The following is a 12394-nucleotide window of genomic DNA, read 5'->3' as shown; positions in this document are numbered from 1 at the left end:
AGTATAACCTTTACGCTGATGACATTCAGCTCTACATCTCTTCTCCTGATCTTTCCTCCTCCCTCCTCTCTCGTGTGACTGACTGCCTCTCAGCTATCTCTTCCTGGATGTCCTCACGCTTTCTTAAAATTAACATCTCTAAAACTGAACTTATTGTCTTTCCTCCGCCCAGACTCCAATCCCACCACGACTTCTCTATCGTTGTCAATAACTCCACTATCTCCGCTGTCACCCAACTCCGCTGCCTGGGTGTCACTCTTGACTCCTCTCTCTCTTTTGCCCCCCACATTCAATCCCTCGCCCAAGCCTGTCGCTTCCAACTCTGTAACATTGCCCGCATCCGTCCCTTTCTCTCTCAGGATGCCACCAAAACCATCATCCATGCTCTCATCATCTCCCGCCTCGATTACTGCAACCTTCTCCTTACTGGCCTCCCCACTCCCACCTTGCCCCCCTCCGCTCTATACTCAATGCGGCTGCAAGACTCATCTTCCTCTCACGCCGCTCCTCCTCCGCCTCTCCACTCTGTCTCGCCTTACACTGGCTCCCCTTCCCCTACAGAATCCTTTTTAAACTCCTTACCACCACTTACAAGGCTCTCTCCCAGTCTACTGCCCCTTATATCTCTAACCTCCTCTCCATTCACACTCCTGTCCACTCCCTGCGCTCAGCCAATGATCGCCGCCTCTCCTCCACACTGATTACCTCTTACCACTCTCGAATCCAAGACTTCTCCCATGCTGCCCCCCTTCACTGGAACGACCTCCCTCGATCCATCCGTCTCTCTCCCAATCTGTGCTCCTTCAAACGGGCACTTAAAACTCCCCTGTTTCTCAAGGCCTACCAACCATCCATTTAACCTCTCTTCTCTTCTGCTCATCCTCCCTTGACCCCTCATCTCTCTCCCCTTTGATTCACTGGCTCCCTTTTGTGCCTGACTTTGTTTACCCTCCCTTAGGATGTAAGCTCGAATGAGCAGGGCCCTCTTCCTTCCAGTCTCCATACCTGTTCTTCTGCTCCGTCTCTACTATATCTGCCCTCCCGGAGTTTCTGAAGTACTGGTACTGTGTGTTTATTGGTCTGTACTGTTCTACCCTGTATAGTCTACTGTATAGTCTACTGTTTGTACTATGTGCGGCGCTGCGGAAACCTTGTGGCGCCCTACAAATAAACGATAATAATAATAATAATAATAATAATAATAATGTTACTTGTTGTTCCAATAAAAAACATGCATGTAAACAAAATCCTGTAAATGTGTGGAAATGATCCCAATTCTCCTTACAAGGTGTGCTTGCAGCAGTAGAATCACAATTGTAAATCTTTAGATGAATAACAGTTTACAGTTCAGCACTGTGGTGCTACTACAGTGTGATATCTAGAAACCTTTCAGGATAATAATAATAATTTATGGATTTCATGTTAGCTAAAATAAACCACAAGTGCTGTTGTGTTTTTGTGCCGTCCCTACCCTGCTTCCACCTCCTTTTGTTCCTCTTCTCCTCTAACTCTGTTTTCACAATAGGATTATTTCTGGGATTAATGCCTTGTGAAAAGTTGACAGAAAGGAGCCTTGTCACTGGTGTGTGCGCCTGCCGCTCGTGAGCTGGCTGTAATAGTCACTGAGGTGGCAGACACTGCATCCCCTGAAGCCATCCTTTTACATCCCTAATGAGGTGACTGCTCCGACACAGCCAGCTCCACAGCCAGTATGTGCGAACTTGGAATTAATTTGCCTCTACAAAGGTCGAAGTATGTTAATGAGTATGCACTTGTGTCCATATAGGCCTTGCATATTATTCTGTATGTCTGTGAAATACAAATATGCTGGAAACAAATAATATAAGCAGTTAATTGGTGCTGTAATTAACATGATAACTATGCACTTTTTTTATATTGTCATGTTCTGCTGAGTACGGTATTTGTCAGCACAATACCATATAATAATATTCTGGATCTGTACAGGTATAATGTAACACTGGTAACAATTGTGCATTGAAGCAGCGTAATGGAAACATTTTGGTGGTGTAAATTACATGTGTTAAGCCATGTCTGCATTTAAACTGCGTTTCTAAGGTGACCGCATGTAAACGGATGTGAACGTAAAATGTGGTCAAGAGAAGCCAAAAGCGTTCATAAGCTTGTACTAGTCAACCTAATGTAAGTATAATTTCTTTAATTAAAATCTTTTATAAGCTACATCTATGGAAGCATTTCTGTTTTCTGTGGCAGAGAACTAAAAATTCACTGTACCAGATAAGACTGTACATATTTTAGTTTGTACATGCATTTAACTTGCAATGTACTTTTTAAATGCTTTTGCAATTCAGCGTGTCTGATGTATTTCAGCTTATCTGTATGTGTGGTAAATTAGCATCAATTTGGTGAAGATCCCGCCGCCGCTGTTTTTTCAACTTCCGCCGCCACTTGCAATTAATTTCGATGCGCCTGGGCTGCCCGGTGCATCGCTCACCTGATCACTGACGATAGTGATCAGGTGACAGGTCTTTACCCGGCGGCGCCTGTGCTGTGCTGCATTATCACACTGTCTGTCAGTGACAGACAGTGTGAATAAAGTTCTTTCCCCCTCCCCTCCCAGCATGCATCGCTCCGCCTCCTGTGTGAAGAAGGCGAGGAGCAGCCATAGGAAAGAAAGAAAAGAAAAGAGAAAAGAAGAGAAGAGAAGTGAAGTGATGAAAAGAGAAGAGGTTTGAAGAGCCCCCCTGCATCTACTGAAGAGGCTTCAGGAGAAGAAAGAGCGAGGTAAATAAAATCTAATTATTTATTTATTTATTTAGTGTTTTCGGAGGGGGCGGCGTTGAATTTTTGCCTAGGGCGCCTAGAACCCTAGCACCGGCCCTGTATATATACATATATATATATATATATATATATATATATATATATATATATATATATATACTGGGCTTTGCAGCACCTTTCCAGTTGTAGCAGCATACCTTAGGACCCTCGTCACTTTAAAGGATCAAAAATGTGCCTAAGAGTTGTGACTAGTAATATACACTGTGTAAGAAGGAACCTGTATTACAATGTACAATGGAGGGCTATTTCCATATGTGTGCACACTGCAGGATTTTAGATACCCTGTCTAGCACTTTACCCTGCAAAAGCACAAATTCACATCTAATACTAATAAGAACCTTTCCGGTCAATTAGCTGTTTACATATTGGAATGATAGACTTAAAAATTGCATTATTGTCTGCAAGAAATTACTTGGAAAGTGGCCATTTACATTTCCCTAGTACATTTTTTTCTTTTAGAATTGTGTGGGAATTTCTGGATTTATAAGTATTCACTATATAAAGTATTGTGCAGCAACAGACAATGGAAGTAGTTGATGCTGGACATTATTTATGTAATGCACATCTACATACTGTGGGCTTGAGTTAGTAGTAAAGCAAAAAAAGAAGCAAATTTGCACCTTGGCAAAACCTTGTTGCACTGCAGAGGGGGCAACTTTAAAATTTGCGAACAGATTTAGAGATGTAAAAATAAAGCTGCTCAGTGTTTGTCTGCTACATGCAAACACATCCAGGATTCCCCTGCTTGTAGTACAAAATAAAATAATGAATTAATTTGCATCCCATGCATTGCACCATGGTTTGTCTATGAGAAATTTTACTCAGCATTAGGCCCTGTAAGTGCAATTGTGCATATTTTATAGTAATCGGGTGTATTCACCTGAAAATAAAGATATCTCCTAGGGTGGACTCCATCATTGCACCGGTGTAAACTTCCTAAATTTAGGAAGAATGAAAGAGGTTCAGGAGATCAATTCAAGTTTATAGTAAGCCAATGGTTCATAACAAATATATTCTGCTTTAATTAAGCATAAAAAAAATCCAGACAGCCTGAGTCATTAAGGAAAGTAAGGCATAAAAAGGAGTACATTTTCTCCTGGGCAAACCATGGAACAATGTAAGGGATGCAAATTAGTTTATTATTTTACGCATAAGGTAAATACTGGCTGTTTTTTCATGTAGCACACAAATACTTGATAGTTTTATTTTTACACTGACATTTAAAGTTGATCTAGGACAGTGATGGCTAACCTGTGACACTCCAGGTGTTGTGAAACTACAAGTCAAAGCAATCTCTGCCAGCTATCAGCTATTTTTCTACTGGCAAAGCATGCTGGGGCTTGTAGTTTCACAGGTTAGCCATCACTGATCTAGGACATGCCCTACCCCAACTATAAATATGTCCTCACTTTTTTAAATCTACCTCCCCCTCCAATGCAACATGGTTTTGCCCAGGTGCATAGTTACTTCTTTTTTTTATGCTTTGCTCTCCTTAATGACTCAGGCCCATTTAGTATAAATCTTTAGTTCTTTCTTGAAGGTATATTATTTAGCTACATCTGTATGTTATATACAGAATTTGATATATAATAAACTTAAATACTTGCTTTTAAATTTACCTCCCCCTCATGCAACATGTTTGTACCAAAGTGCAAAGTTACTTCTATTTTTTGCTTTCCTTTCCTTAATGAATCAGGCCCCGTACAGTCCACTGATTGAAACATATTTAACAATGGTGTGACATAAATACTGGCACGGATATTTTTTTCCATTTCTTTGGACAAGGCTCTGGTGTTATTAGCGTAAATATACAAACAAATTCAATGGGACTTCTATATGATCAGATTCTTAACCAAAGTTAGGTAAAAGGCTGGAACAGACACCACACAATTCTACAGAGGGGGTTTCATCAACGTGTTGTTTTTAATGACAGAGAATGTCTGTTCACATGTGTAAGTGGAATAGACAACATTCTTGCAGCACACTGGTACATGACGGTCTTTGTAAATATTCATTACTTGACTTTAACGAAATAAGCAGGAAGCCTGACGTTCTTTCTCATAAAACAAGGAGGGAATCATGTGGAGCAGACGGCAGATCCCTCCAGGGTCGGACCTAGACTTTATGTTTAGGGGGGACGAGTTTGCATAATCACACCCCTCCTTTACTCTGATTGGCTGGCCCACATTTAGCTATGCCCCCTCCCATTTTGATCAGCGGCTGGGACCACTCTGATTGTCTGGCCCGCGTTTAGCCCCGCCTTCCGCACGCGATTAGCCCCCCCCCCTCCCGTTTTGATCGGCGGCTAGGACCTAGCTTTCTGCTGCTTGGGTGGGTGCCCCCCCCCCGGATCCGCCACTGGTTCCCTCCTCCTCTGATCTCCTGCTCTGTGAAGTGGAGGTCACCTGATGCGGAAGTTGGTTTCCCCAGCCAAAAGATACGATCAAGTTCAGTATTATTTTCTATTTTCTGTTGAAAGCTCAGAGGGCCGCAGGTGTCCCAAAGGGCCAGCTGTTGACAATCACTGACTTAGATGGTCTTCCCAGTGCACATCTCCACTGAGACACCTCTCCAACGTAGAAGGGCCATATCCCTGCTGTCATGGTAGATCAATATGAAGAGGTACACTGTGCAAAAAGTGTGAATGTTGATCAACATTCAACCTACCACTGTAGAACCACCCGTTTCATTGAATAAAACGTTTCACTTTTTCCCAAAAATACTTCTTGATTTAGCCTAATTTATGGGTTAAATAAATTGTTAGAGTGAGGGGTAATTGTGACTGCCTTTATTACATGTGGTACTTTTACGTATTTGCCCTACCAGGGCTGTGACAATGTTGAGAAACTCAAGCCGTTATTATTCAAACAGCTCTGAGATCCAGCTATATCATTTCACTTGCTGGGTTATAAAAAGGAGACAGCGCTATCTAAACATGCCCCACTCCCATCTGTCCACAGCGGGAGAAGAAGTGTGTTGCAGTTCGGACAGGTTTGTCTTCTCCAGAACTGCGGAATCCCTTACATGCAACTCCTGTGGTTCATTCATTTGGGGAAGGGAGCATGTTGGGTAAAAATTACATATTAACTGGCAAGACCTCTTGTATGTGGCAATATAATTTCTGAAATAGCCATATGTTTTGTTCTTTGAATAAATATTTTGCATGACAATTAGATCTGTTGAGGTGTTTATTGTGATTGTGACAATGTTTGCTCTTGAAATGTGTGGTTAATATGCCTAAACCTATGACACTGGCAGCTGATTGAGTTCCTGAAGGTTAGTCTTTTGTTGCAGAGGCACCAACGTATCTATGCTTTTTAAGCCTCCTTAAATTACAGGCTCCTCTTTTCTATTCAGCTAATCTAAAAAACCCAATAAAGGACCAGTGACACTATAAAAGCAACTTGTAAAGGCATGTTTTAAAGCTTTAATTAGCTCTTTTTACAGGGCTATATTCTTTGTTTCTTCAGCCTGTGGAGTCTCTCTCTGCATCGATTAACCCCTTGACATGTGGGGCCAGAAAACTAGTGTGCTGCTATCCCACCCGGCATGAATTTGTAGTTCTATACGCTGAAAAAAAAAGAAACATTATGTACTGATTTTAGATGGAAATTCAGGCAGGTGGATTTTTTTAAAAAAAGTATTTGTGCTGCAAAAAAGTATTTGTGCTGCTATACTGTTTCAAAGAATAGTTCAAACAATTCTTGACTACATGGAATCTGACTTTTGTTGGATAAGTTTTGCTCTATCCTTTCATCAAACTATTGCCACTATGACAGAACATATAAAAGTTCTTTTTCAATGGAAATCATTCTGTTCCCATGATTCCATATTAGTGGTGCATTTCAAGCAATTTAGTAACTATTTTATATGAACAATAAAAACATTGTTTCGGATGAAGCCATTTTACTCAAATGCATGTGCCCAAAGGATTATCTGTAATTTTTAGAGTCTAAAACATATATTTGTCCTTAGTGCATGATGTTATAAAGCCGTATATAGTCCACCTCTTAGTACATGATATTATAAGCAGTATATAATCTACACCCTAATTGTATATTATAAAGCAGTATATAGTCCACCTTTTAGTGCATGATGCTATAATGCAGTATATAGTCCACCTCTTAGTACATGATGTTATAAAGCAGTATAGAGTCCACCTCTTAGTGCATGATGTTCTAAAATAGTATATAGTGAACTCCCTTAGTCTAGGATTTTATAAAGCAGTATATAGTCCACCTCTTAGTGCATGGTGTTATAATGCAGTATATAGTCCACCTCTTAGTACATGATGTTATAAAGCAGTATAGAGTCCACATCTTAGTACATGATGTTCTAAAATAGTATATAGTGAACTCCCTTAGTCTAGGATTTTATAAAGCAGTATATAGTCCACCTCTTAGTGCATGGTGTTATAATGCAGTATATAGTCCACCTCTTAGTACATGATGTTATAAAGCAGTATAGAGTCCACATCTTAGTACATGATGTTCTAAAATAGTATATAGTGAACTCCCTTAGTCTAGGATTTTATAAAGCAGTATATAGTCCACCTCTTAGTGCATGGTGTTATAATGCAGTATATAGTCCACCTCTTAGTACATGATGTTATAAAGCAGTATAGAGTCCACATCTTAGTACATGATGTTCTAAAATAGTATATAGTGAACTACCTTAGTCTAGGATTTTATAAAGCAGTATATAGTCCACCTCTTAGTGCATGATGTTATAATGCAGTATATAGTCCACCTCTTAGTACATGATGTTATAAAGCAGTATAGAGTCCACCTCTTAGTACATGATGTTATAAAATAGTATATAGTGAACTCCCTTAGTCTATGATTTTATAAAGCAGTATATAGTCCAACTCTTATTGCATGATAATATAAAGTAGTATATAATACAACCCATAGTGCATGATTATATAGAAGTATACAATGCACTCCCTTGATGGATGATAATTATAAAGCATTATACAACGCACCACTTAGTGCATCATGTTATAAAACAGTATACAATCTACCCCTTAGTGTATGATGTTATAAAGCAGTATAGAATGCATCCCCTTATTCCATGAAGATTCTATAGCACTATTTAATGCAACATAATATAAAGCAGCATATAGTCCACCCCATGGTGCATGATATTATGAACTAGCAGATAATGCACCCATTAGTTCATGATATTAAAAAGGATTATATAATGCACCTCATAGTGCATGAGAATATAAAGCAGTATACATTGCCCCCCAAAATGCATGATATTATGAAGCAGTATATACTACACCCCTTAGTATATGTTCACTTTTATTGTATGATAGTATAGAGCAATATATACTCAGTGGTCACTTTTCTAGTACTGGGTAGGACCCCCCTTTGCCCCCAGAACAGTCTGAATTCTTCATGGCATGGTTTCAATAGGGTGCTAGAAACATTTCTTAGACATTGCAGTGGATGTTGATATGATAGTATCACGTAGTTGCTGCAGATTTGTCCGCTGCACATTCATCTCAGATCTGGTGATGGCGAAGGCCTTTGGTGTACACTGAACTCATTCTCATTGAACTAGTTTTAGGTGACGTCTGCTTTGTGACATGGCGTGTTATCCTTCTGGAAGTAGCCATTAGAAGATGGGTAGACTGCGGCCATAAAAGGATGCACATGGTCAGCCACAGTACTCAGGTAGACTGTGGCATTTAAACAATGTTCACTTGTTATTGAGGGGCCAAATGTGTGCCAAGAAAACATTCCCCCAACATTTCATCATCATCACCACCATCCTGCACCGTTGATACAAGGCCGAGTGGATTCATGTTATTCATGTTATTTATTCGTGTCGCAACAGAAATTGAGATACATCAGACATGGTGACCGTTTTGCTTTTCTGCATACCATATTTGCATTAATAAGATGTTGTAACTAATAAACTTTCCACTGAGTGTATATTGCAATATATATCATCCTTTGTGCAAGATATTATAAAGCAGTAAATAGTGAACCCCTCTTAGTCCATATTATAAAGCAGCATATAGCTCATCATTTTAAAAAACAGTATACTATAGTGCACTAATAATGTTGTACTATATTACAGTAAACAGTGCATCCCCTAATGCATGATAATACTAAGCAGAGTATAGTTCACTACTTAGTAAATACTATTTTAAGACAAGCATAGGTTTCAGATAATTACATTCATTCACAGACATATTAGGGAGCAAAACACCCTTATAAAAAATGTTTCAGAAATACTGACAAAAACTGCACAAGAATGTGAATAATATTATGTTGCAGAATGAATATGCACCTGATTATCACATGCAACTCATGTATGTTTGGGTACATTTTTTTCCGTGCTATATTCGCCGCATTTAGCCACAACATTTTGGTCTTAAGTGTTACCAATACCACCCCAACCCAGGGCCATAACGAGGGTGGTGCGGGCGGTGCCGTCGCCCAGGGCGCAAAGCCAAGTGGGCGCAGCTGCCGCCCGCTACCTGCCTTCATACTTTCAGCCCTTAAGTTCCACTTAAGGGCTGAAGAAAAGAGAGAGGGAGAGATTAATTTACCAGCGTTTGATGCTTCAGTCCTTAACTTCTGCCGTGGAACGCATGTGCGTTCCACTGACAGGAAGTTTGGCATTTGGAACGCAAGTTAACTTGTCCTTAACTTCCGTGCGTTCCACGGCGGAAGTTAAGGACAAGCATCAAACTCTGGTAAGTTAATCTCTCTCTCTGTCTCCTCCCCATCCCTCCTTAGATGGGGGGTGCCGGTGCCCTGTCTCGCCCAGGGCACCAAAATGTATAGTTACGCCACTGCCCCAACCACACCATATAGCAGCATGAATAGACCATCGTCGCCCAACCTCTATTCATAAATTAGTAAATACACAAAATACAGTAGGCTAAAATTTGCCAGCCCTCCCCTGATCAACATAACTTTGTATCTCTGGGATAAGACTTTTTTCCACTGTAAAATTCGAGTTGAACAAATTTCACCACAACTTAGCTTATCTCTAGCCATGATAATGTCTCTTATGTACACTTCAGGTGTCACCATTTGTTTGGATTTTATAATGCAAGCGCCTAATAGATTTGGTTACATTTTTAAGAGTGCCCACCGCAAGAGAGAGGGCTCTATTCTTCCTCAAAAAGTGTGGTTATGGTACATTCCCAGTAGACCCTGGAACTTCAAATAAAAAAAAATGTTAATAAGGACATGATTGTCGTGTAGTTTTTTTTTTTCTGGTTTCCCTCAGTTATTCAGCCTAATGACCTTGATAAATTACTCTCAGGTCTCCTCCACAGAACTCCCCTGGACCACACAGCGCCATGTGCAATCCTACCAATAAGACACTTTATGGCTGGACCATTTGGGTGTGGGGTGATGGAAATGAGAAAAGAACAATAAAATTCAAAATGAAGAAAGAGGTTGTTTTTTTTATTTGTTTTTTTTTTTTATTCTGTATTCACAGACTCCATCCCACCACCTTGTAAAAATGAGTTTTATGGAGGCTTTTTGTTGGTATCACGGGGAGTAAAGAACTTACATTAACCAGCCCTGTCTGTGTGTACCTGTGTCACGCATGTGCTTCAAACCAGGGCATGTGTGTTCAGCTTTTACAAGGTATTCAGTCCCGGCCGGTGACAGCCAGAGGGAGACTCGCTGGGTGTTGTATGGATTTTACAGCGTGTAAAGGATCAGGCTAATTAGCAGGAGGGTGAGAGAGCAGTCACAGGCAGACTGAGGTGTGGTGTGCTTGTAAGCCATTTCTGTTCCTGGATCTAAATCCTAAAATCACAGGAAGATACACATTGAAATTAGATAACAGGCATGTTAAGCTATGTTAGCTCATTGAAGGTAGCCTGCCTGGAATAATTTAGCTACGTTATATTCTGTTAACTTGCAGTCACTCTATAACTGGTTCACACAAGTGAGAGTTAGAGACAATCTTGTGGCACAAATACATTTTTTGCATTAATCGCTTATAGTTACATGTCATTTCAGTGTGACTTTTATTCAGATAATTATAAACTTGCTTGTGTTCTTTTTTTAATGCTCTATAGAAAACATTACAATATTTCCTTTTCAGTATCATTTTCCATCTCTACTTTATAGCTGTCTGTAGTGTGAAATGATTTCTAACCACTTGGTATATGATAGTACTGCTACTTGGAGATTCATTTAATCATCATCATCATTTATTTATATAGCGCCACTAATTCCGCAACGCTGTACAGAGAACTCATTCACATCAGTCTAAATTCCCTAATATAGACACACACTCACACACAGACACAGATAGACAGACAGACAGAGAGGGAGAGACTAGGGTCAATTTTTGATAGCAGCCAATTAACCTAGCAGTATGTTTTTGGAGTGTGGGAGGAAACCGGAGCAAACCCACGCAAACACAGGGAGAACCTACAAACTCCACACGGATAAGGCCATGGTCGGGAATCGAACTCATGACCCCAGTGCTGTGAGGCAGAAGTGCTAACCACTAGGCCACTTTGCTGCTATTTCATATTCATATAATAAATCTTCTGAGAAACAGGGATATGTTATTTGTAGTGTCCCAATAATAAAAAATAGGTATCTTTTTCTGTGACTGTGCAAAGTGCACCAAGATGTGGCTTTCTATTGTAATCAGGGGCAGATTGGGCATAGGCCTTACCGGGATGTTTCCGGGTAGGCCGGGGCCATCTCGGTATCACTTTTTTGTTAATTATTATTTTTACCTGGCACGGTGGGGGTGGGGTCATGTGGGGGTTGGCCGCTGGTGTTGGGGGTGGGGGGATTGGGGTGGGACAATCAAAGGCATTGCTGGTCAGTGGAAACCAATAGGCAGCAAATCGTGAGGCTGCTTGTGAGCTCAGACAGGAAGTATTCACTTCACTTCATGTCTGTCTGGTCTAAGCAGTGAGGAGCAATTCTGCAGGAGAGGACCTAAAGGTAAGTAAGGAGCTGCACATAGAAAACTATAGGGAGGGGGGCTGCACACATTAAACTATAGAGAAGGGGGCTGCACACACAAAACTATAGGGAGGTGGGTTGCATATACAAAACTATAGGGAGGGGGGCTGCATATACAAAACTATAGGGAGGGGGGCTGCACATACTAAGCTATAGGGGGAGGGGGCTGCACATACAAAAATATAGGGAGGGGGGCTGCACGGAGAAAACTATAGGGAGAGGGACCTGCACAGAGAAAACTATAGGGAGGGAGGCTGCACAGAGAGAGGTAGGTAAAGAAATTAAAGGGAATAGAAACCCAATTGACATCAAGAAAAAAATTAAAAACTTGAGAAAAATTTTGTTGAAATGTGTATGCTGTTTGGAACTGTTCTGCCACAAACCACTAGCACCTTTAAAGTGTAATACTATTTTTTTCACTTGTCATATTATGCAATAAAAGTTTTTGTACATTTTTTTCCTGCAATAAAAATGTTGCATGAACACTGTGTGGTTTATTCTGGGTATTTTACAAATATTAGTTAATACAGGTTAATATGACTTTATAAGTTGAATAGTTTCTAAAGGTATACGTTAATAAAGAGTAAATATGAATAGGT

This window comes from Mixophyes fleayi, chromosome 1, assembly GCF_038048845.1.
Source record: "Mixophyes fleayi isolate aMixFle1 chromosome 1, aMixFle1.hap1, whole genome shotgun sequence".
Lineage (NCBI taxonomy): Eukaryota > Metazoa > Chordata > Amphibia > Anura > Limnodynastidae > Mixophyes > Mixophyes fleayi.
Note: the sequence above shows the minus strand (reverse complement) of the source record.